Raw genomic sequence first — 25,560 nt, 5'->3', positions numbered from 1 at the left:
GTTATCCTAGACGATTACTCTCACTATGTGTGGTCTTTCCCCCTACGGCGGAAATCGGATGTCCTACCCACTCTGACGGCTTTTTATTCCTATGTCACCACTTAGTTTGGGCATCCCATTCATGCTCTTGAAACCGACAATTGAAAAGAGTTCGACAACCACGCTATCCGCAGCTTACTCTCCCACCATGGCACTGTTTTCCGTCGCACTTGCCTGTATACTTCACAACCAAATGGTCGAGCTAAACGTGTCCTTCGCACTCTTAATGACTGCGTTCGTACGCTCCTGTTTCATGCTAATGTTGTCGGTTCTATATCCAGCATATCTCATAGTAGGGTTCCTAAGCTAGGCGTCCTGGAGTGATGGTAACATGGACACCGGATTTTACCCAGGTTCGGGCTCTCTCGAAGAGATAATACCCTATGTCCTGCTTTTGATTTTATTTGATATGGGTGTAGTACATGGTACATGTCTCTGCCACGAGATTGTTCTAATGAATATCAGATCCCCTATTGATTAGCCTGGCCTTGGTTTATATAATACACCGGAGGCCTAGAGTTTAGAAGAGTCCTCGGCTTGGGCGCCAAGTCTTGTGGAATCTCCCTTGTATGCGGCATGGGCTGCCCGAAGGGGCCCATGAGTGAACTGCCACGGGGGTCCTCGTCCTGATCCCGCTGGTCGGGAGACGACGTGGTGAGTACCCCCTAGTCTAGGACACCATCAGTAGCCCCCTAAACCAGTCTTCAAGTTGGGGACGCTCCTTAATCCTTCTGAACTGTTCTTCATCTTCGGTCATCGGTCTTGAAAACTGGTTCAACAAATCTTCCCATCTTCGATCTTGAGGATCGCCGAAGTGAGTTCGAAGAGTTTACACGTTGGGTACCGAGGAGCCCCTCTAAGTCTTCGGCCTTTATCAATGCCTTTCTATTTCTACGCCACACCTCAGGTTTGAAGTGCTTCCCGTGTGGCGTTGTCCTCTGGCGTCTAATCTCCAATGCCAGGCTGTATCCAAGCTCCAACGCCGGACTTTATCTGAGCTCCAACGCCGGACTGTCACTACAAGAAATATGTTAACCTGCAACCATCACTATTGGTCACCGAATGGTCATTGTTTTTCATTTGCGACCTTTTTGCGACCAAAAACAATTGGTCAAAAGTTGACCGTCTTTAATGAATTTTAACGACCTTCTTTGTGATATGGTCGTAGAAGGCAACGACGAAAACAAAAGGTCGTTGTTCCTATGACCTTTTGTTTTGGTCGCTGGTTGTCTTCCTAGGCCACGTCGGATCCAACGTGGCAAGCTGACGTGGCAAAATTGCGACCAATTGAATTGGTCATTGATAAGAATCAGCCCGTTCCAATTCGGTGTGTATATGGGCCGAGCCATTAATTCAACCCATTTAATGTATATTTTTCGTGTTAACTTCGGTTAGCTACATGGGCCTAGCCCAACAATTCAGCCTTTTTATTTTCTTGGTCGTGGCCTTTTAGTCTATTGATCTTCTATTTTCAGCCCTTATATATTCAAGTTGGTCCCACTAGTCAGATGGGTCCCACTTGTCATGTTCATCTCTCAAATTGGTCCCACATATTAGAATGTACAAATTTGACAGATTATTTTCATAAGTGGCCCCACTGGTCAGGTTTTCATTTCACAAGTTTTCAAATCACATATATAATCAATACTTTAAATAGAACAAAGAACACATAAAATTCATCAAATATAGCACTAAATAAATCTATTACAATCTTTACAACATAGATATACTACAATATGCTACTCTTCACTGAGTTGGACTTCACGGCTTCACATTTGGCTTCACACTTGATACGTCTCCGTCGTATCTACTTTTCCAAACACTTTTGCCCTTGTTTTGGACTCTAACTTGCATGATTTGAATGGAACTAACCCGGACTGACGCTGTTTTCAGCAGACTTTCCATGGTGTTATTTATGTGCAGAAACAAAAGTTCTCGGAATGACCTGAAACTCCAGGAACATCTTTTTGGAAAATATTAAAAATACTGGAAGAAAAATCCACGTCAGGGGGCCCACACCCTGTCTACGAGGGTGGGGGTGCGCCCGCCCCCCCTGGGCGCGCGCCCCTGCCTCGTGGGCCCCCTGACGCTCCACCGACCTCAACTCCAACTCCATATATTCAATTTCGGGGAGAAAAAAATCAGAGAGAAGGATTCATCGCGTTTTACGATACGGAGCCGCCGCCAAGCCCTAAAACCTCTCGGGAGGGCTGATCTGGAGTCCGTTCGGGGCTCCGGAGAGGGGAATTCGTCGCCGTCGTCATCATCAACCATCCTCCATCACCAATTTCATGATGCTCACCGTCGTGCGTGGGTAATTCCATCGTAGGCTTGCTGGACGGTGATGGGTTGGATGAGATCTATCATGTAATCGAGTTAGTTTTGTTAGGGTTTGATCCCTAGTATCCACTATGTTCTGAGATTGATATTGCTATGACTTTGCTATGCTTAATGCTTGTCATTAGGGCCCGAGTGCCATGATTTCAGATCTGAACCTATTATGTTTTCATGAATATATGTGAGTTCTTGATCCTATTTTGCAAGTCTATAGTCACCTACTATGTGTTATGATCCGGCAACCCCGAAGTGACAATAATCGGGACCACTGCCGGTGATGACCATAGTTTGAGGAGTCCATGTATTCACTATGTGTTAATGCTTTGTTCCGGTATTCTATTAAAAGGAGGCCTTAATATCCCTTAGTTTCCATTAGGACCCCGCTGCCACGGGAGGGTAGGACAAAAGATGTCATGCAAGTTCTTTTCCATAAGCACGTATGACTATATTCGGAATACATGCCTACATTACATTGATGAATTGGAGCTAGTTCTGTGTCACCCTATGTTATGATTGTTACATGATGAACCGCATCCGGCATAATTCTCCATCACCGATCCAATGCCTACGAGCTTTTCACATATTGTTCTCCGCTTATTTACTTTTCCGTTACTACTGTTACAATCACTACAAAACCCAAAAATATTACTTTTGCTATCGTTACCGTTACTTCCATATTACTTTGCTACTAAATTCTTTGCTGCAGATACTAAGTTATCCAGGTGTGGTTGAATTGACAACTCAACTGCTAATACTTGAGAATATTCTTTGGCTCCCCTTGTGTCGAATCAATAAATTTGGGTTAAATACTTTACCCTTGAAAACTGTTGCAATCCCCTATACTTGTGGGTTATCAACACTTCACTTGGCTTCACACTTCTACTTCTTTGTCATCTTCAACCTTTTTATGTATTGTTATGCCTCTCGTTAATTGATAGCAAGTGACTATTTATTACTCTCTATTGCTTGTACCATGGTTTACATAGTCGTTACTGATCGACGGGCGTGGCGTGTCGCAGCGCGGGCTAAGCTAGTATCATACAATGGATGAGTAAAATTCGACAAAACGATGTATAATAAGATTTTACAAAGGCTGACAAAGAGTTACATATGAGCTTGTTAGCAAGATGGCGAAGAGAGCAGGGAGTACCTGAGCTAGAAGTCCGAAGGGTAAGGCCACCTAGTAGAATTACAATGTTCCCGCCATGTGGGATAACTATCACAATCTCTACTATCTAAAAGAAACTTACCGCTTCGTCAAGCCTCTCGTACGACCCCCTCACCCCCCGATTTTCTTTCCCCCGTCCCAGTCCCACCTCTCGTACGACCCACTCGATTTTCTTTCCCCCTCTGGCCTGCTCCTCATGCCGGCGTCCGGCGCCACCGCTACCAACCTCCAGCCGTCGTCCAGTAACCTCTCCCGCGCGCCCTATCTCGCTTCTTCTCCCTTCTCCCTTCCTTTTCTCTCTCTCACAAATCTTGTCTCTCTCTGTTTCAGAAACAACAGCACCATGGATCCCGATGTGGAGCTCCACTGCAGCCCGATCTGACCTGGGAGCAACCAGATCCGTGCGTCTCCGCCTCGCTCCGCGTGCCTCCATGGTCCGCCGTCTTCCCGAGCGCCGGCGCCACGCGACCAGATCCGTGCGTCTCCGCCTCGCTCCGCGCGCCTCCATGGTCCGCCGTCTTCCCGAGCGCCGGCGCCACGCGACCAGATCCGTGCGTCTCCGCCTCGCTCCGCGCGCCTCCATGGTCCGCCGTCTTCCCGAGCGCCGGCGCTGCGCTCAGCCGCCGCCATCCCGTGCCATGGTCGCCTCCCTCCAGAACGACGTGCCATGGTCGCTTCCCTGCCTCTCCGGCAAGTGGGCCTTTGCGTTTCTTTGCTTTTTTTCAGGACACTAGGTGCCAGGTCTGGTGACCCAAGACTATTGCTTTCAGTTATTCAATGGTGTTCATACTGCATATTGCTATCAGATATGCCATTGCCTGCAGCGGCAAGCTTGAATGCCATGTTTGCATGTTTATTTGATTCAAGTGTATAGATAAGGGGTAAACTGAACCATGCTAATTCGCTACCAGGTTGGAGATTTGGGATCGGATGCGCCAATAACAAGGGACCAAGGTGATGAACTAACGGCACAGGCAGAATGATTCTTCAGGTACCAACATAGTCATCGACTAGAGAATTAAGTTAACTGTTTGATTTACTTGAAGCTCCAAATTGTAGTTATTTTATTCATTCACTAATTTGGTATAATCCTAACCTAGGAGGATTATCACTGTATGATATGAGATCAGGACGTTTAGCAATAATAAAACTCTGACATTGGATGGTTCTTTTCTGAAGTACAGTTGTAAGATCTTTGATTCTAGCTTCGACCTTTAACTGGACAGTACTAATTGGACATATAATTGGGAAATTATGCACAAGATATTCTGTTGTCTTTTGTTCTCCAATCAGATTCATCTAGCACTTTGTACACTTTCTAATTGTTCTACCCTCTACCTCTGAAACAAATTTGGTGATTTCTGCTATGATAGTTTCCAGAATAGTTTGGCCCTCGAGACACTTCCACTGTTTGGCGTCTATTGATTATTATTGGAATTGGTTCGACAAACTGTGTATATGTGACAAATTTACTAATATACTGACCCAGCCTAATAATACGACAAACTGCTGCCTCTCCTCTCTGCTCCTTGCTGCCTGCGGCTGTCCCATCTCTCCTAGCGCTGCTGCTGCACTTCTTCTGAAGCTCTTCTCAACCCCGTTGCTTAAGTTCTTCTCTGAACTCCAACCTGCGGCTGTCCCATCTCTCCTAGCGTTGTTGCTGCTTCTCTCTCTCAATTTTTTCTGTAATTCTGTGAACCATTGTTGTGCGATTATATGATTTGTGGTATTTGCTTGAGTGAACCTGTAACGTTTGTACCTTATGCAAAGTGCTAGCACCTACATATTATCCAAATTTTTCTTCTAAATGTCATGAGGCATGAGCCACAAATTTTCTCAAGAATGACCCTTGGTATATATAAGGCATGCATGCAATTTTAATAATACTCTTTTGGCTCTCATTTATCTGTTGCCTTAGAGCATCGTATAATATAGAAGAGTCAATCAAACAAAGCTCTTTCAATATCAGACAAAATATTTGTTGCCTGATTTATTTATAAGAAAATTCTTCTGTGTATTTAGTTACATGATTTTAATTTGATCGTCTTCTTCCGTCTTATTTTTGGTGACTATGATATTTCCTTAGGTTCACCTTGACCTTCACTGCCCGTGAAAGAGCTTAAGTAAATTGATGTTGTATCATCAGAATCTGTAGCCTGGCTCAGTTTTTTTGTCTATACATACACTTCAATTCCTTGCTCGCACTGAAATCCCTCTTTGTCACAGGATGAATCAGAAACTGAAGATGATGATACAATGGACACAGAAGAAGCTTCCTCTGTCCTCATCACTGCACTGTAGTCTTTCAGCCAAGCTCTGGTGAATGATGACGGAGAAAAAGATATCGTGACAGAGGTTCATGTCTTCTTGTGTCCAACCCTAGATCACAGGGGCTCTCTTATCAGCAAAATAGCTACTCTAGATGCGCAGATGACGATCCAGCCGCGGTTGCGCTTTATCTCGTCGGGACGAAATAGCCCTGCCTTGTCCCTGCCGCCGCCGGTAGAGGCTATTTTCCATAGGCCAAGGTGAGCATCCATGTCTAATGGTGCGAATTTACTCTGGTTCCATGAGCACTTCGTTCCCCGCCATGCAATCTTTGTTGATTCGGAAAGATGGGAGCTGTCTGTTTAGCTAATTCAATCTACCATTGATCATGCTAATTTTTGTTACATAGGAAACAACATGGACATGCTGCCCTTTTTCCCAATCAAAATACTTCTGTGTGGAGAGCTCGGGCGTCGGTGGTTGTGTCGAAGCAGAGCTCGGTCATCGGTGACAGCACGGCCGGCTGATTTGCGACTGGTCGGATGGCGAGCTTCACATACCTGTGCGCGTACGCATGGGTAACACACTATATTGGCCGCGCAAGAGCAAGTTCACAGGTGGTAAACTATATTCGTAATTTATGTTCATAGGTGATCTTGTACAGTACCATAGCCGAATCCTAATTTGTGACATTTGTTTGTAGTGATTGCAAGGGGAGAGATGTGCTGCACTTATGTCAGTAATCACGGCAGGCCCATATCCATTATATGCATATTTTGTTAGTACTATTGTAATTTAGCAAGTTCTTGTTCTTTCCGTAAGTTGTTTGCTGAACATTTCATGCCGCCTTGAGCATGCAAAAGTACTTCTGAATTTTGCATGATATTTTGTTAGTCATAAATCACGTCACACACCACATCTATATTTTTTTTTTGGTAGTTTAAAAATAACTATTCTAAATGTTCTTTTAATAACTATTCTAAATGTACTATAGACCGAAGTCAGAATATTGGTAAGCTCATTCTTTTTGTAAGCTATGGAGATGAATTTGATGAGTTGTGTGAAGATGAAAGGAAGCCGATGGAATATACTTTGATTAGCAGTGACCTTGGAGAGCGAATGGTGCCCCTACATAGACTTTACTGAAAAGTTGCTATTTAATGTTTTTTTGGTTAGAGAAAAGATCACAGTGGACACAACTGCAGAAGCAGCGATTCAATGTTTTATTCAGTTTAACCATGACTATTCTTTTCATTCAGATATGGTATGAACTAAATTATGTATCTTCTTCGCCCTTGAATTGGATAATTACCGTGGTTTCATCTTTTGACTCAGATATGCGCAAGGAATTGAATAGGTGCTGGTTTTTTTATCATAATCTGTCCACCGACAATGCATACGAAAGTAGATATGAAGGACTATTTTATGCCATTTGATTGGAACACTAAACTAGGTTTTGTTGGTTCTTGAGTGAAAAGATAGTTGATGGTGGAACAAGGTGCCCCAGATTAATTAGGAAATGAGAAAGTTGCATTTTGGTGATCCTATTTCTTTCTCTCCATAGCATGCGTGGGTTTAACGATATACAATCTATATATGTCTATTTCATCAACTAATACATGTATTGCACATGTTTTGTACTGTACCAATAGGAAGGTAAAGAGCTCTTGGTTGATTTATTTTTGAAAGCATGACCTAAAATACATCACCAATGCATAAATGACTATTGTTCTCCCGTTGCAACGCACGGGCAATTACCTAGTGCATTAAATAATATCCTGTTATTCCTACACCATCGTCATTACTATGGTCTTCCCTGCAGTACACTTGATCACCATCGCCTGTCCTTATAGAGTACACATTGTCATCAGGCAACTCTTCTTCAATTTTAGGGCTATAATAGTAGACGTTTTTTTCTCTTTATACCATGATGCCCACCAACCTGCACATATACTGCTTTTGACAACCCCAAGGATAATGCATACTCGCCGAAATTCGTCACGTGTGTCCACTTCTGCTTGTTAGCTTTGCCATTGTCAGCATCGACGAGCTTGAATACCCAGAAGAAATACTTATCGTCGCTCAACCATCGTTCCCTCACCGCAATCAACAACTCAATGGCCTCACAATGCTCTCTGAAATACTCATTAAGGTTGAAATCATTATTAAGGAAGACAAAATGCCCGAGATCATGGCTACCCACCCTTTACCCATCCAGTCGCGTGACTGGAGCTGTTACAACCCCATGTACTACGACGCTTACATCGTGGAGTTGCATGGTGAGGTCACGTTGTAGAAGGCAATGTCCCAAAACGAGTTCCCACGTCAAAGATGTGCAGACCATCCACCGTCCTGGCAACCTACTCTGCACACGGCAATACTATTATCTTCGTGTGTAATGGCAGCGAGGATGCAGCTATCGGAGGATGCAGCGAGGATGCTGGGTCTTGGCAGAAGATGATTTTCTTGATGTTGTGTGGGCCTTTGACCGTGGGTATAGAAGCGATCATCTTCTGGTTGGCGGTGAGCGGCACCTCGGCGCCGGAGAAGAGATTCACAATCACGAGCTGGTGGTCATCCGTGGCGACGAGCCTTGCCAAGGACACGTAGGACCCAACTGCCGCAGGGGCCGCACATGTGCTTCTTCTTGCTACGTCCATACGGCGAGAGTGTGAGAGCTAGCACGGCGGGCTGCGCCGGGAGCCGTGACGCCGCGTCGTGCCACGGCCTGCAGACGGCGGCGAGGCGCGCGCGGTCGCGCAGGGAGGAGATCCTGCGGCCAACCAAGCCGATGAGGTCGTCGGGAAGGTTGTGCCATCCCGCCGCCGACCGAGACGACGACTTGGTGTTGCCGTAGCCCGCATTCGCCCGCGCCGTCGACATCTCTCGAAGTCTGGATCCGTACGTGCCCCGATCTCCTCCTTCTCTTCGGTGGCTCATCGCTGTTACCCATTTGCTGCGACTGTGGCCGACAGCTCTAGCCCTTCGGTGTGGCTTGACCGCGGACGACGACGGTGCTCGGATTGGTGTGCTCTGTGCTAGCAGGTCTGCTCCTAGTTCCTTCCTCATGCGCAGATTGGACGTCTTCCTCTGGGTTCTAGGGTGAACCGAGCTGCCGCCTGCCGGTGCGGCATCCTTCGAGCCAGGATGAGAGGGCAGGGGCCCTTTGCAGTGGCAGTTTCAGAGGAGTGTCTGTTCTGTCTTCGAGTCTGGCTACGATCACGAAGCTAGCACGGTGGTGCATCCTCTCAAGTCCGTAGCTTGTCCGGTTGGTGTAGGTCGTCCTGTAGGGCGATGGCGGCAGCATGGCGTGCTTGCTATCGCTGCTGCCTTAGAGTCTGCTTCGCTTTGCTCCTTGTATCAGCCGCTTGTCTCTCTTTTTGCTTTTTCTTGTAAGTTGTTGATCTTGTAATCCTGACCGGTTGATGGCTTTGTTAATTCAAAGCCGGGCTCTTCTTGAGCCTTCGTTCTAAAAAAAAAAGATGCGGATCTGGGACCTTTTATCGGCGCTGGCCTTCAACGGCCCAGCTTGGCCTATACTGCATGGAAGCAAGCCCATGCAGCCTATACGCCTGGACAAATTTACCAACATGAGGTCCGAAATCACTAGTTGTGGAGTACTCGGTGTAAACGAAAATGCTAGACTCATGGACTCTTACAGGCTAACATGGGCTCTTTCCTCCTAATTAAACTTGCCCCACCCCCCCCCCCCCCCCCAATCCTGATTTGCACCCAATTAAAAAACCCCACCTCAGCCTCTCCGTGAACCCCGTAAAATTGATGCCTGTGTGTAGCATTGCCCCGTTGTAAAGATCACCCCAACTTCCCAGGTTGCGACAAGCGGCGCACATGGAGCGCGCCACTTGTCGCAACCTAGGAGTTTTCTTTTTTTCCATAGATCTGTTTATTCAAAACGTTTTATCTCTCAAACCATGCGTCCAAATCTCGAACCGCTTTCACCGTTGAATTCCTCGCGTCGAGATCTTCAAAACTAGATCCCATGTTGATAGGTTTTTGACGAACTTTTTTTCACGAAAAAACCGGACGAAAATAACCATGCGAAAAAACCGAACCGAGAGCACGGGTTTTTTTCCTTTTCGAAAGAGGCATGCCCGTGCCTCTCACGAAATCACAACCGTGCCTCTCGCGGAAGCAAAACCGTGACTCTCGCGGAAGGAAAAAAAATGAGTTTTTTCCGTTTCCGAGGAGGCACGGCCGTGACTCTCGCGAAAGCACAACCGTGCCTCTCGCGGAAGTAAAATCATGACTCTCGCGAAAGAAAAAAAAATAGAAAACACGTTTTTTCCCTTTCCGAGAGGCACGACTGTGACTCTCGCGAAAGCACAACCGTGCCTCTCGTGGAAGCAAAACCGTGACTCTCGCGAAAAAATAAATTAGAAAATGTGTTTTTTTCCGTTTCCGAGAGGCACGGCCGTGACTCTCGCTAAAGCACAACCGTGCCTCTCGCGGAAGCAAAACCGTGACTCTCGTGAAAGGAAAAAAACAGAAAACGCGTTTATTTCCGTTTCCGAGAGACACGTCCGTGACTCTCGCGAAAGCACAACCGTGCCTCTCGCGGAAGCAAAACCGTGACTCTCGTGAAAGAAAACGTTTTCAAAAAAAATTGATCCAAAAGCTAAGGTAGACCGGTGGAAAACCAAAACGTTGAAAAAAAACCATTTAAAAAGCCAAAAACGCGTGCGGACAAATAAAAAAATCCGAAGGGAGCGCCCAGAGCGCGACACGTGGGGAATCGATGAGAGCACGCCAAGTGACGCTGATTGTTGCAAGGCTCCCGAAAAAGTGCTCGTTAGTTGCTCTCCAGGAAGTCTCACGGAGGCCTTGACGTAAACGATGTCGGCGATCTCGTCGTTGCCCACATTATGGACCTTAACATGAAGATGCCGGCGAGCAGGCCGTGGAGGAAGGGGCCGGTGTTGAGGTATGTCCGTGCAACAAGACAGCCAGTGGCGGAGCAGGAGCTGCGACGTGCTACTAAATGTCGTGAATTTGAAAAAGTTCCGGAATTTGAAAATGTTCGTGTGCTTGAAAACGTTCATGAACTTGAATAAAATAAAAACAAAACCTAAGAAAAAAAATAAAAGGTGGCTGCTACGAATCAGCCGAATGATTTCCTGGTGAAATCATCCGCCTGGACAAACGTCGGATATGCGCGCTGGTGGTCCTCCGATGCAGCATGCCACGGCAGCAGCGCTACCAGCTTCAATGCAGCGCTGCTTTCCTCGACAAAGCTCCACTGCAGCATAGTACGAGCGCGACCATAGCTCGACCGGAGCACCAATGGCCAGGCGTCCGGCAAAGCTCCATTGCAGCTCCAACGCAGCACCGACCGCGTCCGGCAAAGCTCCATTACAACTCCGGCAAAGCTCCATTGCAGCCCCGGCTATGCTTCCGGCGGCATGGCGTTGCTCCATTTCAACTCCGCGTGCTCCCAACAGCTTCAAATCCACATCGAGTTGCAGCGCCGGCCCCGTCGGCAACTCTCCGCGGTCACCGTCGCAGCCGGCGCGCACTTCATTTTTGCAGCTCAGGAAGCCACGCACGTTGCTTAAAACGAAGCTCCGACGACCATGTGCGGATGCTCCTCGTCGCAACAGCAGTAGCTCCGACGGCCATGGCAGGCAGTGGTCGCGTGTCGAGGCTTCGGTCCATTCATGGCAGCTCCAGTCGTAGCCAAGTGGTGCCATGTGCAGCAGCAGCACTCCATTGCCCCAGGGGTGAGAAAGAGAAGGAAGAGAGGGGAACTCTAGGGACGGAGTAGAGCAAAGCGCGGCCATGGTAGTGGCGACAGGAGAGAGAGAGGGATGTGAACGAGGAAGACGACGCGAGCGCGAGAAAATTGCGTGGCTGTGGCTTCCCTGCGTGGGATAAGGTACAGATGGGAGCGGTGCGTGGGCCAGCCAGGGACGCGTGTCAATCGCTGGAAGCGGCTTGTGTCTCGCTATTATCATCCGGTTTAAAACAAACATTTTCCAAAAAAAGAAAGAAAAAAATGTAGTAGAGAGAGACATGTATGAGTCGATCCAGTAATGGATGGGGCTTGCCTGCTCCCGTTCGGTGCTCCCATCCGTGCTCCCCTCACACCATTTTCTATCCAACGGTTGCCACATATCCTCCTCCGTTCCTTTCTTCAGCGAAAGAAAAAGAAAACAGATCTCGTATTTCCGTGTCCACCGTATCTCCTCTTTCCCAGCATGTATCTGCTTCTCTTCCTCATTCCCTTCAACATCAGAGACGACACCGGAGTCCGAACGGCGGAGGCAGATGCACGAGCAACCACATCTTCTCAATCGATCTCCTCCCATGCGGCCGTGTCGTCCGCTTCGCTTCTCTTCCTGTGGCCGCCCCGTCTCTTTTTCCTTTCGTCGCCTGAGTCATGGCCCGGACCGGGAGGCTGCCTAGCAAGTGGGACGTCGGCGTTGAGAAACTTCAGTCCGCTGGTTCGTCAGCACCGGCGCGGTGGCGCAACCCAGGTCCAGACGCCGGGCCTCTCCCGCCGCAAGACCACCTCCGCCGAGAGGAAGCCGTCGGACTCGTCCATGCCGTTGTGCGCGTGCCTACAAGGCGCCACGCTGCTACTCTACCTCGGCCTCGACCTCCCCGAGGCATCGCCATTGTCTGATGCCATTTAATTGCTCTCCAGACAAGTTGAAAAATCAAGATAGCCCTCAAGTTATCTCAGTTGCAATCTCGGCCAATATTGTGATTTGTAGTAGTACATAGAGTGTTAAACAACCTATATGAAGTGTGAACCAAGGTGTGGTTAGGCTTACTTTACATCAGGAAAAATTACTGAACCAAACCCCTTACTAAAATCATTAGGAATTGTATCCTCATGCCGATGGGAAGCCTGACAACCTTTAGGTAGGGAAAAGGTAGACTTGCATATCTCAACGGTGCAATAATCAGTGTAGATGGGTGGATTAAGAACTCGCAAGTTGTCCTCAGATGTCAGATGAAAGCTTTTATAAGTACAGATATCGCTAATACCGTTCCTTTTCTAATGGCAGTGAGGTGTTGCAAGCGACGTATAACTGCAAAGCGTGCTGTAAATGGAACCTGGATTAAGCTTTTGGATATTGATGCTACCTCACAACTAGGCGATGAGCGGCATATCTCAAATCGTACTCTCAGAGCCCCAACAACTGCGTCGACCTCAATCACGCCGCGCTCCTCCATGTTGGCGTGCAGCGACAGCGAAGCACCGAAGCTGGCATGCATCTAACTCCAGCATGGGCGAAGGTCGGCGCCGGGTCGACCTTCCGTTCGCCGTGGTCGTCCTCGTCCACCTCTTCCGCCAGCCGGTCACCATCGCCCAGCCTGAGGACGTCCATGCGGCTATGCTCGATGCCGCGACCTCGTGCTACAGACGGGCGGCTGTGGCAGCCCAGTTCACTGCCGTAGTGTCGTCTCTGATGTTGAAGGGAATGAGGAAGAGAAGCAGATACATGCTGGGAAAGAGGAGATACGGTGGACACGGAAATACGAGATCTGTTTTCTTTTTCTTTCGCTGAAGAAATGCGGCTCCTACGAGGACACGAGTAAGCCAGCATGCATGCAGCCTTGGATCGTTTCATGCCTCTCCTTATTACTACCTTAACCTTTTGTTTTTAATCCATGCACACAGCCCTTAAATTTCTTCTACCTTTACTGCTTTAATTACTGGTTCTTCTGTGCCGCAATTTTAATCAATCTCTCCAATCGCTGACTACGTTACGTGCATTGTGATCGTCGTTTGTAGCGTCTATCCCTCCCATGTGTTTCACCGACGGTAGCCACCATGACTTTGTCCACGAGCAGGATACTCTGCAGATCTTTTCGATCAAAGTCGAGGCAATAGCAGGGGGCCTACAGTGGCCACTCGACGTGTATGGTGGATCGCAAGCGTAATATCATCTTCCATCGCGGAAGAGACAACTGCCAAAGAATCACGAAGCAGGTTTGTACGCACATTCCCTGGCCGCCTACTTTGTTCTGCGACGATACTATATATTTCGCCTGCTTAATCGCGAGCTAACCTTATATAGTACGTATATGTCATGCGCATGCATGCATGCAGGAACCATATATATCTTGCACTAACAGGCCCCACTCGAGCTGTTTTGCTATCTGTCGATCCTACATACGTCCGTCGAGGTTGATCTCAAGGTGAAAGGTGTCGTCCAACCCAACCCGAGGACAAAGCTTTAAGCTCTCTAGCGCTCTGTTACAGAAACCAGGGTGCATCTAAATCATACATGATGTACCATCAAGTAACTCTGTGGAGCTAGAGCTAGCATTCGCCCACATCGTCAACTCTGTGGAGGCCACGATCAGTGTGGAAGTCGTTCATGGGGATTGGCCACGCGGATTTCGAGGAGTTTTCACCGCCAACACCGCCAGCATAGATCACATGAAAGTCACGTTGCTTGCGTTTGAAGATGGACGGTCGTAGCAATGTGGTCAAGCTTTCGCGCCGTGTCGTCTGTGTCCAACTCCGTCGGTCCAAGATGGCAAAGGTTAAGAAGCCAAAGCTCAAGATTTCAGCACAAGCTATGCGTATCAACAGGGAAAATGATGTGTGGAGACATGCCGTAGCTTTTACACCCCAGAAAGCAGGTACAAGTCGGGGGACGCTTAAGGTTGGCTCCTGTGAGATGCAGGTGACCGTGGCATGATCCCTTCTCTCCACCTTCAAATTTAGCTACGATAGACGAGGACTAGAAGAGTAAGGTGAGATTTGACGTGCCATGATATTGGAGTCTAACGTGAACTACACAGCAGCGCATACAAATAGCTAGGTTACATGCATGTAATACTGTTAGAGCATCTCCAGCCACGCCCCAACAGGCACTAGTAGAAAAAGGGAAACCGGGACTAAAGGGTCGTTACTAAAGCCTCCCCCTTTAGTCCCGATACATGAACCGGGACTAAAAGCCCTCCACGTGGCCGCTGCCTGGAGGTCCACCTTTACTCCCGGTTGGTAACACAAACCGGTACTAAAGAAAATTTTATGATTTTTTTTTGAAAAAAAATTTTGAATTTTTTTTTATTTTCAAATTTTCTGAATTATTTTAACCTCTAATCTCTAATCACCCCTCATCATTCCGAATAATCTAACTTCCCGGACGGTCACCCATCCTCTCACTACTCCAGCCTGAGCACTCTTAACTTCCGGGTTCTATTCTCCCTCGTTTCCAAGTCTGCACTTGTTGTTTTCCTACCAATAGTAAGATGTCAATCCTATTAACCCTCAGGAATTTAGCTTGAGCATGAAGTCACACATTTCACTGTTTGAGTTTGAAACTATTATTCTAAAAAACAATAATTATTTAGTAACACTAATATTTCTTGAATAAGTAGTTTGACCATAGTTTGACCATAGTTTGACCATAGTTTGACCAGATTTGACCAAAATTCAAAAAACTGAAATAATTATTTCGTAACACTAATATTTCTTGAATAATTAGTTTGACCATTGTTTGACCACAGTTTGACCACAATTTGACCATAATTCAAAAAAACTGAAATAATTATTTAGCAACACTAATATTCTTGAATAATTATTTAGTAACACTAATACTTCTTGAATAAGTAGTTTGACCATAGTTTGACCAGATTTAACAAAAATTCAAAAAAACTGAAATTTGAGCATAACTTTTTTTCTTTTAGAATTTGAGGATTCTAAAAATTTGCAAACAGGCCGTAGGCTGTTAAAATCGGATGCGGATTTTCGTGCTGAACATTTTGATATATTATAAGTTTTTTCTGACATCGTATGCAAAAGTTATAGCCGTTTTACATTTTCCCTACACTTTTTGCAAAACATGTCCAAATTTAAGTTTTTAAATTTTTCTAACTAGTACATGTAGTAACATAAGTACATCTGGAAAGATTTTAATTTTTGAAGTTTTTATCATTTTCTTTTGCTTTTTACAAAACTGAAAAGGCGATCCACCGGGGGGGGGTAGAGTTTGAAAATGGGACCTTTAGTACCGGTGAAGGAAATATGCCCTAGAGGCAATAATAAAGTTATTATTTATTTCCTTATATCATGATAAATGTTTATTATTCATGCTAGAATTGTATTAACCGGAAACATAATACATGTGTGAATACATAGACAAACAGAGTGTCACTAGTATGCCTCTACTTGACTAGCTCGTTAATCAAAGATGGTTATGTTTCCTAGCCATAGACATAAGTTGTCATTTGATTAACGAGCTCACCTCATTAGGAGAATGACGTGATTGACTTCACCCATCCGTTAGCTTAGCACTCGATCGTTTAGTATGTTGTTATTGCTTTCTTCATGACTTATACATGTTCCTATGACTATGAGATTATGCAACTCCCGTTTACCGGAGGAACACTTTGTGTGCTACCAAACGTCACAACGTAAATGGGTGATTATAAAGGTGCTCTACAGGTGTCTCCAAAGGTACTTGTTGGGTTGGCGTATTTCGAGATTAGGATTTGTCACTCCGATTGTCGGAGAGGTATCTCTGGGCCCACTCGGTAATGCACATCACTATAAGCCTTGCAAGCATTGTGACTAATGAGTTAGTTGCGGGATGATGTGTTACGGAACGAGTAAAGAGGCTTGCCGGTAACGAGATTGAACTAGGTATCGAGATACCGACGATCAAATCTCGGGCAAGTAACATACCGGTGACAAAGGGAACAACGTATGTTGTTATGCGGTCTGACCGATAAAGATCTTCGTAGAATATGTGGGAGCCAATATGGGCATCCAGGTCCCGCTATTGGTTATTGACCGAGACGTGTCTCGGTCATGTCTACATAGTTCTCGAACCCGTAGGGTCCGTACGCTTAAAGTTACGATGACAGTTTTATTATGAGTTTATGTATGTTGATGTACCGAAGGAGTTCGGAGTCCCGGATGAGATCGGGGACATGACGAGGAGTCTTGAAATGGTCGAGACGTAAAGATCGATATATTGGACGACTATATTCGGACTTCGGAAAGGTTCCGAGTGATTCGGGTATTTTTCGGAGTACCGGAGAGTTACGGGAATACATATTGGGCCTTATTGGGCCATACGGGAAAGATGGAAAAGGGCCTCAAGGGTGGCCGCACCCCTCCCCTTGGTCTGGTCCGAATTGGACTAGGGAAGGGGGCCCCCCTTCCTTCCTTCTCTTTTTCCCTTCCTCTTTTCCTATTCCATATGGGAGGTGGAATCCTACTAGGACTAGGGAGTCCTAGTAGGACTCCACACTTGGTGCGCCCCCTCCTAGGGCCGGCCTCCTCCTCCCTTGCTCCTTTATATACGGGAGCAGGGGGCACCCCACAGACACAACAATTGATCCTTGAGATCTCTTAGCCGTGTGCGGTGCCCCCCTCCACCATATTACACCTCGAGAATACCGTTGCGGAGCTTAGGCGAAGCCCTGCGTCGGTGGAACATCATCATCGTCACCACGCCGTCGTGCTGACGAAACTCTCCCTCAACACTCGGCTGGATCGGAGTTCGAGGGACGTCATCGAGCTGAACGTGTGTAGAACTCGGAGGTGCCGTGCGTTTGGTACTTGATCGGTCGGATCGTCAAGACGTACGACTACATCAACCGCGTTGTGATAACGCTTCCGCTGTCGGTCTACGAGGGTACGTGGACAACACTCTCCCCTCTCGTTGCTATGCATCACCATGATCTTGCGTGTGCGTAGGCAAAATTTTGAAATTACTACGTTCCCAACAGTGGCATCCGGGCCTGGTTTTATGCGTTGATGCTATGCACGAGTAGAACACAAGTGAGTTGTGGGCGATATAAGTCATACTGCTTACCAGCATGTCATACTTTGGTTCAGTGGTATTGTGAGATGAAGCGGCCCGGACCGACATTACGCGTACGCTTACGCGAGACTGGTTTCACCGTTGCGAGCACTCGTTGCTTAAAGGTGACTGGCGGGTGTCTGTCTCTCTCACTTTAGTTGAACCGAGTGTGGCTACGCCGGTCCTTGCGAAGGTTAAAACAGCACCAACTTGACAAACTATCCTTGTGGTTTTGATGCGTAGGTAAGAACGGTTCTTGCTAAGCCCGTAGCAGCCACGTAAAACTTGCAACAACAAAGTAGAGGACGTCTAACTTGTTTTTGCAGGGCATGTTGTGATGTGATATGGTCAAGACATGATGTGATATAATTTGTTGTATGAGATGATCATGTTTTGTAACCGAGTTATCGGCAACTGGCAGGAGCCATATGGTTGTCGCTTTATTGTATGAGATGCTATCACCATGTAATAGTTTTACTTTATCACTAAGCGGTAGCGATAGTCGTAAAAGCACTTATTTGGCGAGACGACAACGATACTACGATGGAGATCAAGGTGTCGCGCCGGTGACGATGGTGATCATGACGGTGCTTCGGAGATGGAGATCACGAGCACGGTGCTTCGGAGATGGAGATCACAAGCACAGGATGATGATGGCCATATCATATCACTTATATTGATTGCATGTGATGTTAATCCTTTATGCATCTTATCTTGCTTTGTTTGACGGTAGCATTATGAGATGATCCTTCACTAAATTATCGAAGTATAAGTGTTCTCCCTGAATATGCACCGTTGCGAAAGTTCTTCGTGCTGAGACACCACGTGATGATCGGGTGTGATAGGCTCTACGTTCAAATACAACGGGTGCAAAACAGTTGCACACACGGAATACTCAGGTTAAACTTGACGAGCCTAGCATATAACAGATATGGCCTCGGAACACGGAGACCGAAAGGTCGAGCGTGAATCATATAGTAGATATGATCAACATAGTGATGTTCACCGTTGAAACTACTCCATCTCACGTGATGATCGGACATGGTTTAGTTGATATGGATCACGTGATCACTTAGAGGATTAGAGGGATGTCTAAGTGGGAGTTCTTAAGTAATATGATTAATTGAACTTAAATTTATCATGAACTTAGTCCTGATAGTATTTTGCAAATTATGTTGTAGATCAATAGCTCGCGTTGTTGCTTCCCTGTTTTATTTTTGATATGTTCCTAGAGAAATATTATGTTGAAAAATGTTAGTAGCAAAGATGCGGATTGGATCCGTGATCTGAGGATTATCCTCATTGCTGCATAGAAAAATTATGTCCTTGATGCACCGCTAGGTGACAGACCTATTGCAGGAGCAGATGCAGACGTTATGAACGTTTGGCTAGCTCAATATGATGACTACTTGATAGTTTAGTGCACCATGCTTAATGGCTTAGAATCGGGACTTCAAAGACGTTTTGAACGTCATGGACCATATGAGATGTTCCAGGAGTTGAAGTTAATATTTCAAGCAAATACCCGAGTTGAGAGATATGAAGTCTCCTACAAGTTCTATAGCTAAAAGATGGAGGAGAATCGCTCAACTAGTGAGCATGTGCTCAGATTGTCTGGGTACTACAATCGCTTGAATCAAGTGGGAGTTTATCTTCTAGATAAAATAGTGATTGACAGAATTCTCTAGTCACCATCACCAAGTTAGTAGAACTTCGTGATGAACTATAGTATGCAAGGGATGACGAAAGTAATTCCTGAGCTCTTCGTGATGCTGAAATCGACGAAGGTAGAAATCAAGAAAAACATCAAGTGTTGATGGTTGACGAGACCACTAGTTTCAAGAAAAGGGCAAAGGGAAGAAGGGGAACTTCAAAAAGAACGGCAAGCAAGTTGCTGCTCAAGTGAAGAAGCCTAAGTCTGATCCTAAGCCTGAGACTAAGTGCTTCTACTGCAAAAGGACTGGTCACTGGAAGCGGAACTACCCCAACTATTTGGTGGATAAGAAGGATGGCAAAGTGAACAAAGGTATATTTGATATACAGATTATTGATGTGTACTTTACTAGTGTTTATAGCAACCCCTCGGTAATTGATACTGGTTCAGTTGCTAAAGAGTAGTAACTCGAAACGGAAGTTGCAGAATAAACAGAGACTAGTAAAAGACGAGGTGACGATGTATGTTGGAAGTAGTTCCAAGATTGATATGATCATCATCACACACTCCCTGTACTTTCGGGATTAGTGTTGAAACTAAATAAGTGTTATTTGGTGTTTGCGTTGAGCATGAATATGATTTGATCATGTTTATTGCACTACGGTTATTCATTTAAATTAGAGAACAATTGTTGTTCTGTTTACATGAATAAAACCTTCTATGGTCATACACACCAACGAAAATGGTTTGTTGGATCTCGATCGTAGTGATACACATAATCATAATATTGAAGCCAAAAGATGCAAAGTTAATAATGATAGTGCAACTTATTTGTGGCACTGCAGTTTAGGTCATATTGGTGTAAAGCGCATGAAGAAACTCCATACTGATGGGATTTTGGAATCACTTGATTATGAATCACTTGATGCTTGCGAACCGTGCCTCATGGGGGCAAGATGACTAAAACGCCGTTCTCCGGTACTATGGAGAGAGCAACAGATTTGTTGGAAATCATACATACAGATGTATGTGGCCCGATGAATATTGAGGCTCGTAGCAGGTATCATTATTTTCTGACCTTCACAGATGATTTGAGCATATATGGGTATATCTACTTAATGAAACAAGAGTCCGAAACATTTGAAAAGTTCATATAATTTCAGAGTGAAGCAGAAAATCATCGTAACAAGAAAATAAAGTTTCTACGATCTGATCGTGGAGAAGAGTATTTAAGTTACGAGTTTGGCCTTCAGTTAAAACAATGTGGAATAGTTTCACAAATTCATGCCACCTGGAACACCACAGCATAATGGTGTGTCCGAACGTCATAACCGTACTTTATTGGATATAGTGCAATCTATGATGTCTCTTACCAATTTACCACTAATCGTTTTGGGGGTTATGCATTAGAGATAGCTGCATTCACGTTAAATAGGGCACCATCAAAATCCGTTGAGACGACGCCTTATGAACTGTGGTTTGGCAAGAAACCAAAGTTGTCGTTTCTTAAAATTTTGGGGTTGCGATGCTTATGTGAAAAAGTTTCATCCTGATAAGCTCAAACCCAAATCGGAGAAATGTGTCTTCATAGGATACCCAAAGGAGACAGTTGGGTACACCTTCTATCACAGATCCGAAGGCAAGACATTCGTTGCTAAGTATGGATCCTTTCTAGAGAAGGAGTTTCTCCCGAAAGAAGTGAGTGGGAGGAAAGTAGAACTTGATGAGGTAACTATACCAGCTCCCTTATTGGAAAGTAGTTCATCACAGAAACCTGTTTCTGAGACACCTACACCAATTAGTGAGGAAGTTAATGATGATGATCATGTAACTTCAGATCAAGTTACTACCAAACCTCGTAGGTAAACCAGAGTAAGATCCGCACCAGAGTGGTACGGTAATCCTGTTCTGGACGTTATGTTATTTGACCATGACGAACCTACGAACTATGAAGAAGCGATGGTGAGCCCAGATTCCGCAAAATGGCTTGAGGCCATGAAATCTGAGATGAGATCCATGTATGAGAACAAAGTGTGGACTTTGGTTGACTTGCCCGATGATCGGCAAGCAATTGAAAATAAATGGATCTTCAAGAGGAAGACGGACGCTAATAGTAGTGTTCCTATCTACAAAGCTAGACTTGTCGGAAAAAGGTTTTCGACAAGTTCAAGATGTTGACTACGATGAGAGTTTCTCACTCGTATCTATGCTTAAGTCTGTCCGAATCATGTTAGCAATTGCCGCATTTTATGAAATATGGCAAAGGGATAAACAAAACTGCATTCCTTAATGTATTTATTAAAGAAGAGTTGTATATGATGCAACCAGAAGGTTTTGTCAATCCTAAAGGTGCTAACAAAATATGCAAGCTCCAGCGATCCATCTATGGACTGGTGCAAGCATCTCGGAGTTGGAATATACGCTTTGATAAGTTGATCAAAGGATATAGTTTTATACAGACTTGCGATGAAGCCTGTATTTACAAGAAAGTGAGTGGGAGCACTACAGCATTTCTGATAAGTATATGTGAATGACATATTGTTGATCGGAAATAATGTAGAATTATTCTGCAAAGCATAAAGGAGTGTTTGAAAAGAGTTTTTCAAAGAAAGACCTCGGTGAAGCTGCTTACATATTGAGCATCAAGATCTATAGAGATAGATCAAGACGCTTGATAAGTTTTTCAATGAGTACATACCTTAACAAGATTTTGAAGTGGTTCAAAATGGAACAGTCAAAGAAAGAGTTTCTTGCCTGTGTTACAAGGTGTAAAATTGAGTAAGACTCAAAACCCGACCACGGCAGAAGATAGAAAAAGAATGAAAGTCATTCCCTATGCGTCGGCCATAGGTTCTATAAAGTATGTCATGCTGTGTACCAGATCTATTGTATACCCTACACTGATTTTGGCAAGGGAGTACAATACTGATCTAGGAGTAGATCACTGGACAGCGGTCAAAATTATCCTTACTGGAATAAGGATATGTTTCTCGATTATGGAAGTAACAAAAGGCTCGTCGTAAAAGGTTACGTCGATGCAAGTTTTGACACTAATCTAGATGACTCTAAGTCTCGGTCTAGATACATATTGAAAGTGGGAGCAATTAGCTAGAGTAGCTCCATGCAGAGCATTGTAGACATAGCAATTTGCAAAATACTTACGGATGTGAATGTGACAGACCCGTTGACTAAAATTATCTCACAAGCAAAACATGATCACACCTTAGTACTCTTTGGGTGTTAATCACATAGCGATGTGAACTAGATTACTGACTCTAGTAAACCCTTTGGGTGATGGTCACATGACGATGTGAACCATGGGTGTTAATCACATGGTGATGTGAACTATTCATGTTAAATCACATGGCGATGTGAACTAGATTATTGACTCTAGTGCAAGTGGGAGACTGAAGGAAATATGCCCTAGAGGCAATAATAAAGTTATTATTTATTTCCCTATATCATGATAAATGTTTATTATTCATGCTAGAATTGTATTAACCGGAAACATAATACATGTGTGAATACATAGACAAACAGAGTGTCACTAGTATGCCTCTACTTGACTAGCTCGTTAATCAAAGATGGTTATGTTTCCTAGCCATAGACATAAGTTGTCATTTGATTAACGAGATCACCTCATTAGGAGAATGACGTGATTGACTTCACCCATCCGTTAGCTTAGCACTCGATCGTTTAGTATGTTGCTATTGCTTTCTTCATGACTTATACATGTTCCTATGACTATGAGATTATGCAACTCCCGTTTACCGGAGGAACACTTTGTGTGCTACCAAACGTCACAACGTAAATGGGTGATTATAAAGGTGCTCTACAGGTGTCTCCAAAGGTACTTGTTGGGTTGGCGTATTTCGAGATTAGGATTTGTCACTCCGATTGTCGGAGAGGTATCTCTGGGCCCACTCGGTAATGCACATCACTATAAGCCTTGCAAGCATTGTGACTAATGAGTTAGTTGCGGGATGATGTGTTACGGAACGAGTAAAGAGGCTTGCCAGTAACGAGATTGAACTAGGTATCGAGATACCGACGATCAAATCTCGGGCAACTAACATACCGGTGACAAAGGGAACAACGTATGTTGTTATGCGGTCTGACCGATAAAGATCTTCGTAGAATATGTGGGAGCCAATATGGGCATCCAGGTCCCGCTATTGGTTATTGACCGGAGACGTGTCTCGGTCATGTCTACATAGTTCTCGAACCCGTAGGGTCCGTACGCTTAAAGTTACGATGACAGTTTTATTATGAGTTTATGTATGTTGATGTACCGAAGGAGTTCGGAGTCCCGGATGAGATCGGGGACATGACGAGGAGTCTCGAAATGGTCGAGACGTAAAGATCGATATATTGGACGACTATCGGACTTCGGAAAGGTTCCGAGTGATTCGGGTATTTTTCGGAGTACCGGAGAGTTATGGGAATACGTATTGGGCCTTATTGGGCCATACGGGAAAGAAGGAAAAGGGCCTCAAGGGTGGCCGCACCCCTCCCCTTGGTCTGGTCCGAATTGGACTAGGGAAGGGGGGCGCCCCCTTCCTTCCTTCTCTTTTTCCCTTCCTCTTTTCCTATTCCATATGGGAGGTGGAATCCTACTAGGACTAGGGAGTCCTAGTAGGACTCCACACTTGGTGCGCCCCCTCCTAGGGCCGGCCTCCTCCTCCCTTGCTCCTTTATATACGGGGGCAGGGGGGCACCCCATAGACACAACAATTGATCCTTGAGATCTCTTAGCCGTGTGCGGTGCCCCCCTCCACCATATTACACCTCGAGAATACCGTTGCGGAGCTTAGGCGAAGCCCTGCGTTGGTGGAACATCATCATCGTCACCACGCTGTCGTGCTGACGAAACTCTCCCTCAACACTCGGCTGGATCGGAGTTCGAGGGACGTCATCGAGCTGAACGTGTGTAGAACTCGGAGGTGCCGTGCGTTCGGTATTTGATCGGTCGGATCGTGAAGACGTGCGACTACATCAACCGCGTTGTGATAACGCTCCCGCTGTCGGTCTACGAGGGTACGTGGACAACACTCTCCCCTCTCGTTGCTATGCATCACCATGATCTTGCGTGTGCGTAGGCAAATTTTTTAAATTACTACGTTCCCAACAACCGGTTCGTGCCACGAACCGGTACTAATGCCTCAAACCCCATTAGTACCGGTTGGTGGCTTGAACCGGGACTAAAGGTCTAACCTTTAGTACCGGTTGGTGCCACGAACCGATACTAATGGGCATCGCACCCTTTAGTCCCGGTTCGTGGCACCAACCGGGACTAAAGGTCCCATTTGAACCGGGACTAATGCCTGTACGGTGCCCTAGCCGCTCGAACCGGGACTAATGTGCATTAGTCCCGGTTCGTAATGCAACCGGGATTAATGCTCTTTTCTGGCCGAACCAAAACCCTGTATTCTACTAGTGAGGCCCCCACGCCACTTTTTCGGCGTCGGCGCCAAAAAACGCCCAGTCACGCCCCCAGGACGACGAAAAGCGCCGGTTCGGCCCTTTTTCCGCCCGGCGGTCGCAGGCCGAACCCGGCGCACTGGGGGGCGATCGGGGGCTTCGGCGCAAGGGAAAAGCGCGGCTGGCCCACACCATCAGGTGAAAAGTCCCCGACTCGCCTCCCACCCCCCGCGCCCTCGGTCGCCACTAGCTATATCCCGGCGCCGCCCGCCTTCCTTCACCGCTAGATAGCCATTCCCCACCAGAAAAATAGCAGAGGTTCGCCGCGGCAACCCCTCCAACAGCAGCTGGCCATTTCCGGCCGCGGAGGGGCAGTTTAGCGGCGGGTGCACGCCCATCGGGCGCAAAGTGTTCGGCGATTTGCCTGCCTCGGCGATGGACTCGGATGACGAGGAAGCGCTCGCCACGCTGCTGGAGGAGGAAGCCGAGGCCGACGTCCAGGAAGAAGAGCATCTCATGGTGCTCGCCGCCCTCGCCAAGCTGCTGGCGAGCAATGAAAAGCCGCGGCGAGGTGGCTCGGCGCCGGGGCGGGTGAAAGCAAAGAACCGGCATCGTCTCGAAGGCTACTGCATGCTCTAGTCCGACTACTTCGCCGATGCTCCACTTCACGGCGACAAAACATTTCGGCGCCGTTATCGGATGAGCCGAAAGCTCTTCCTCCAGATTGTGAATTCCATCCGGGAGTTCGACAACTACTTCAAGTGCAAGATGGATTGCACCGGCAAACATGGATTCACCTCGATCCAGAAGTGCACGACAGCGATGAGGATGCTTGCATACGGAGCTCCCGGTGATTCACTGGACGACTATGGGCGCAT

The 25,560-nt window shown here is 46.2% G+C and overlaps 1 long non-coding RNA gene across 1 annotated transcript; it reads left to right on the top strand.

Annotated features, from left to right (window-relative positions):
- The first annotated feature begins 3,656 nt into the window (after positions 1-3,656).
- Positions 3,657-7,357, top strand: LOC109767936 (uncharacterized). The gene is made up of 6 exons (XR_002233936.4): positions 3,657-3,786; positions 3,875-4,285; positions 4,456-4,535; positions 5,771-6,072; positions 6,222-6,429; positions 6,516-7,357. It is a non-coding gene; the product is annotated as an uncharacterized lncRNA (long non-coding RNA).
- The last annotated feature ends 18,203 nt before the right edge of the window (positions 7,358-25,560 follow it).

The sequence above is a fragment of the Aegilops tauschii genome, chromosome 6 (genome assembly GCF_002575655.3).
Source record: "Aegilops tauschii subsp. strangulata cultivar AL8/78 chromosome 6, Aet v6.0, whole genome shotgun sequence".
Taxonomy (NCBI): domain Eukaryota; kingdom Viridiplantae; phylum Streptophyta; class Magnoliopsida; order Poales; family Poaceae; genus Aegilops; species Aegilops tauschii.
Note: the sequence above shows the minus strand (reverse complement) of the source record. Positions and strands in the feature narration are given on the sequence as shown.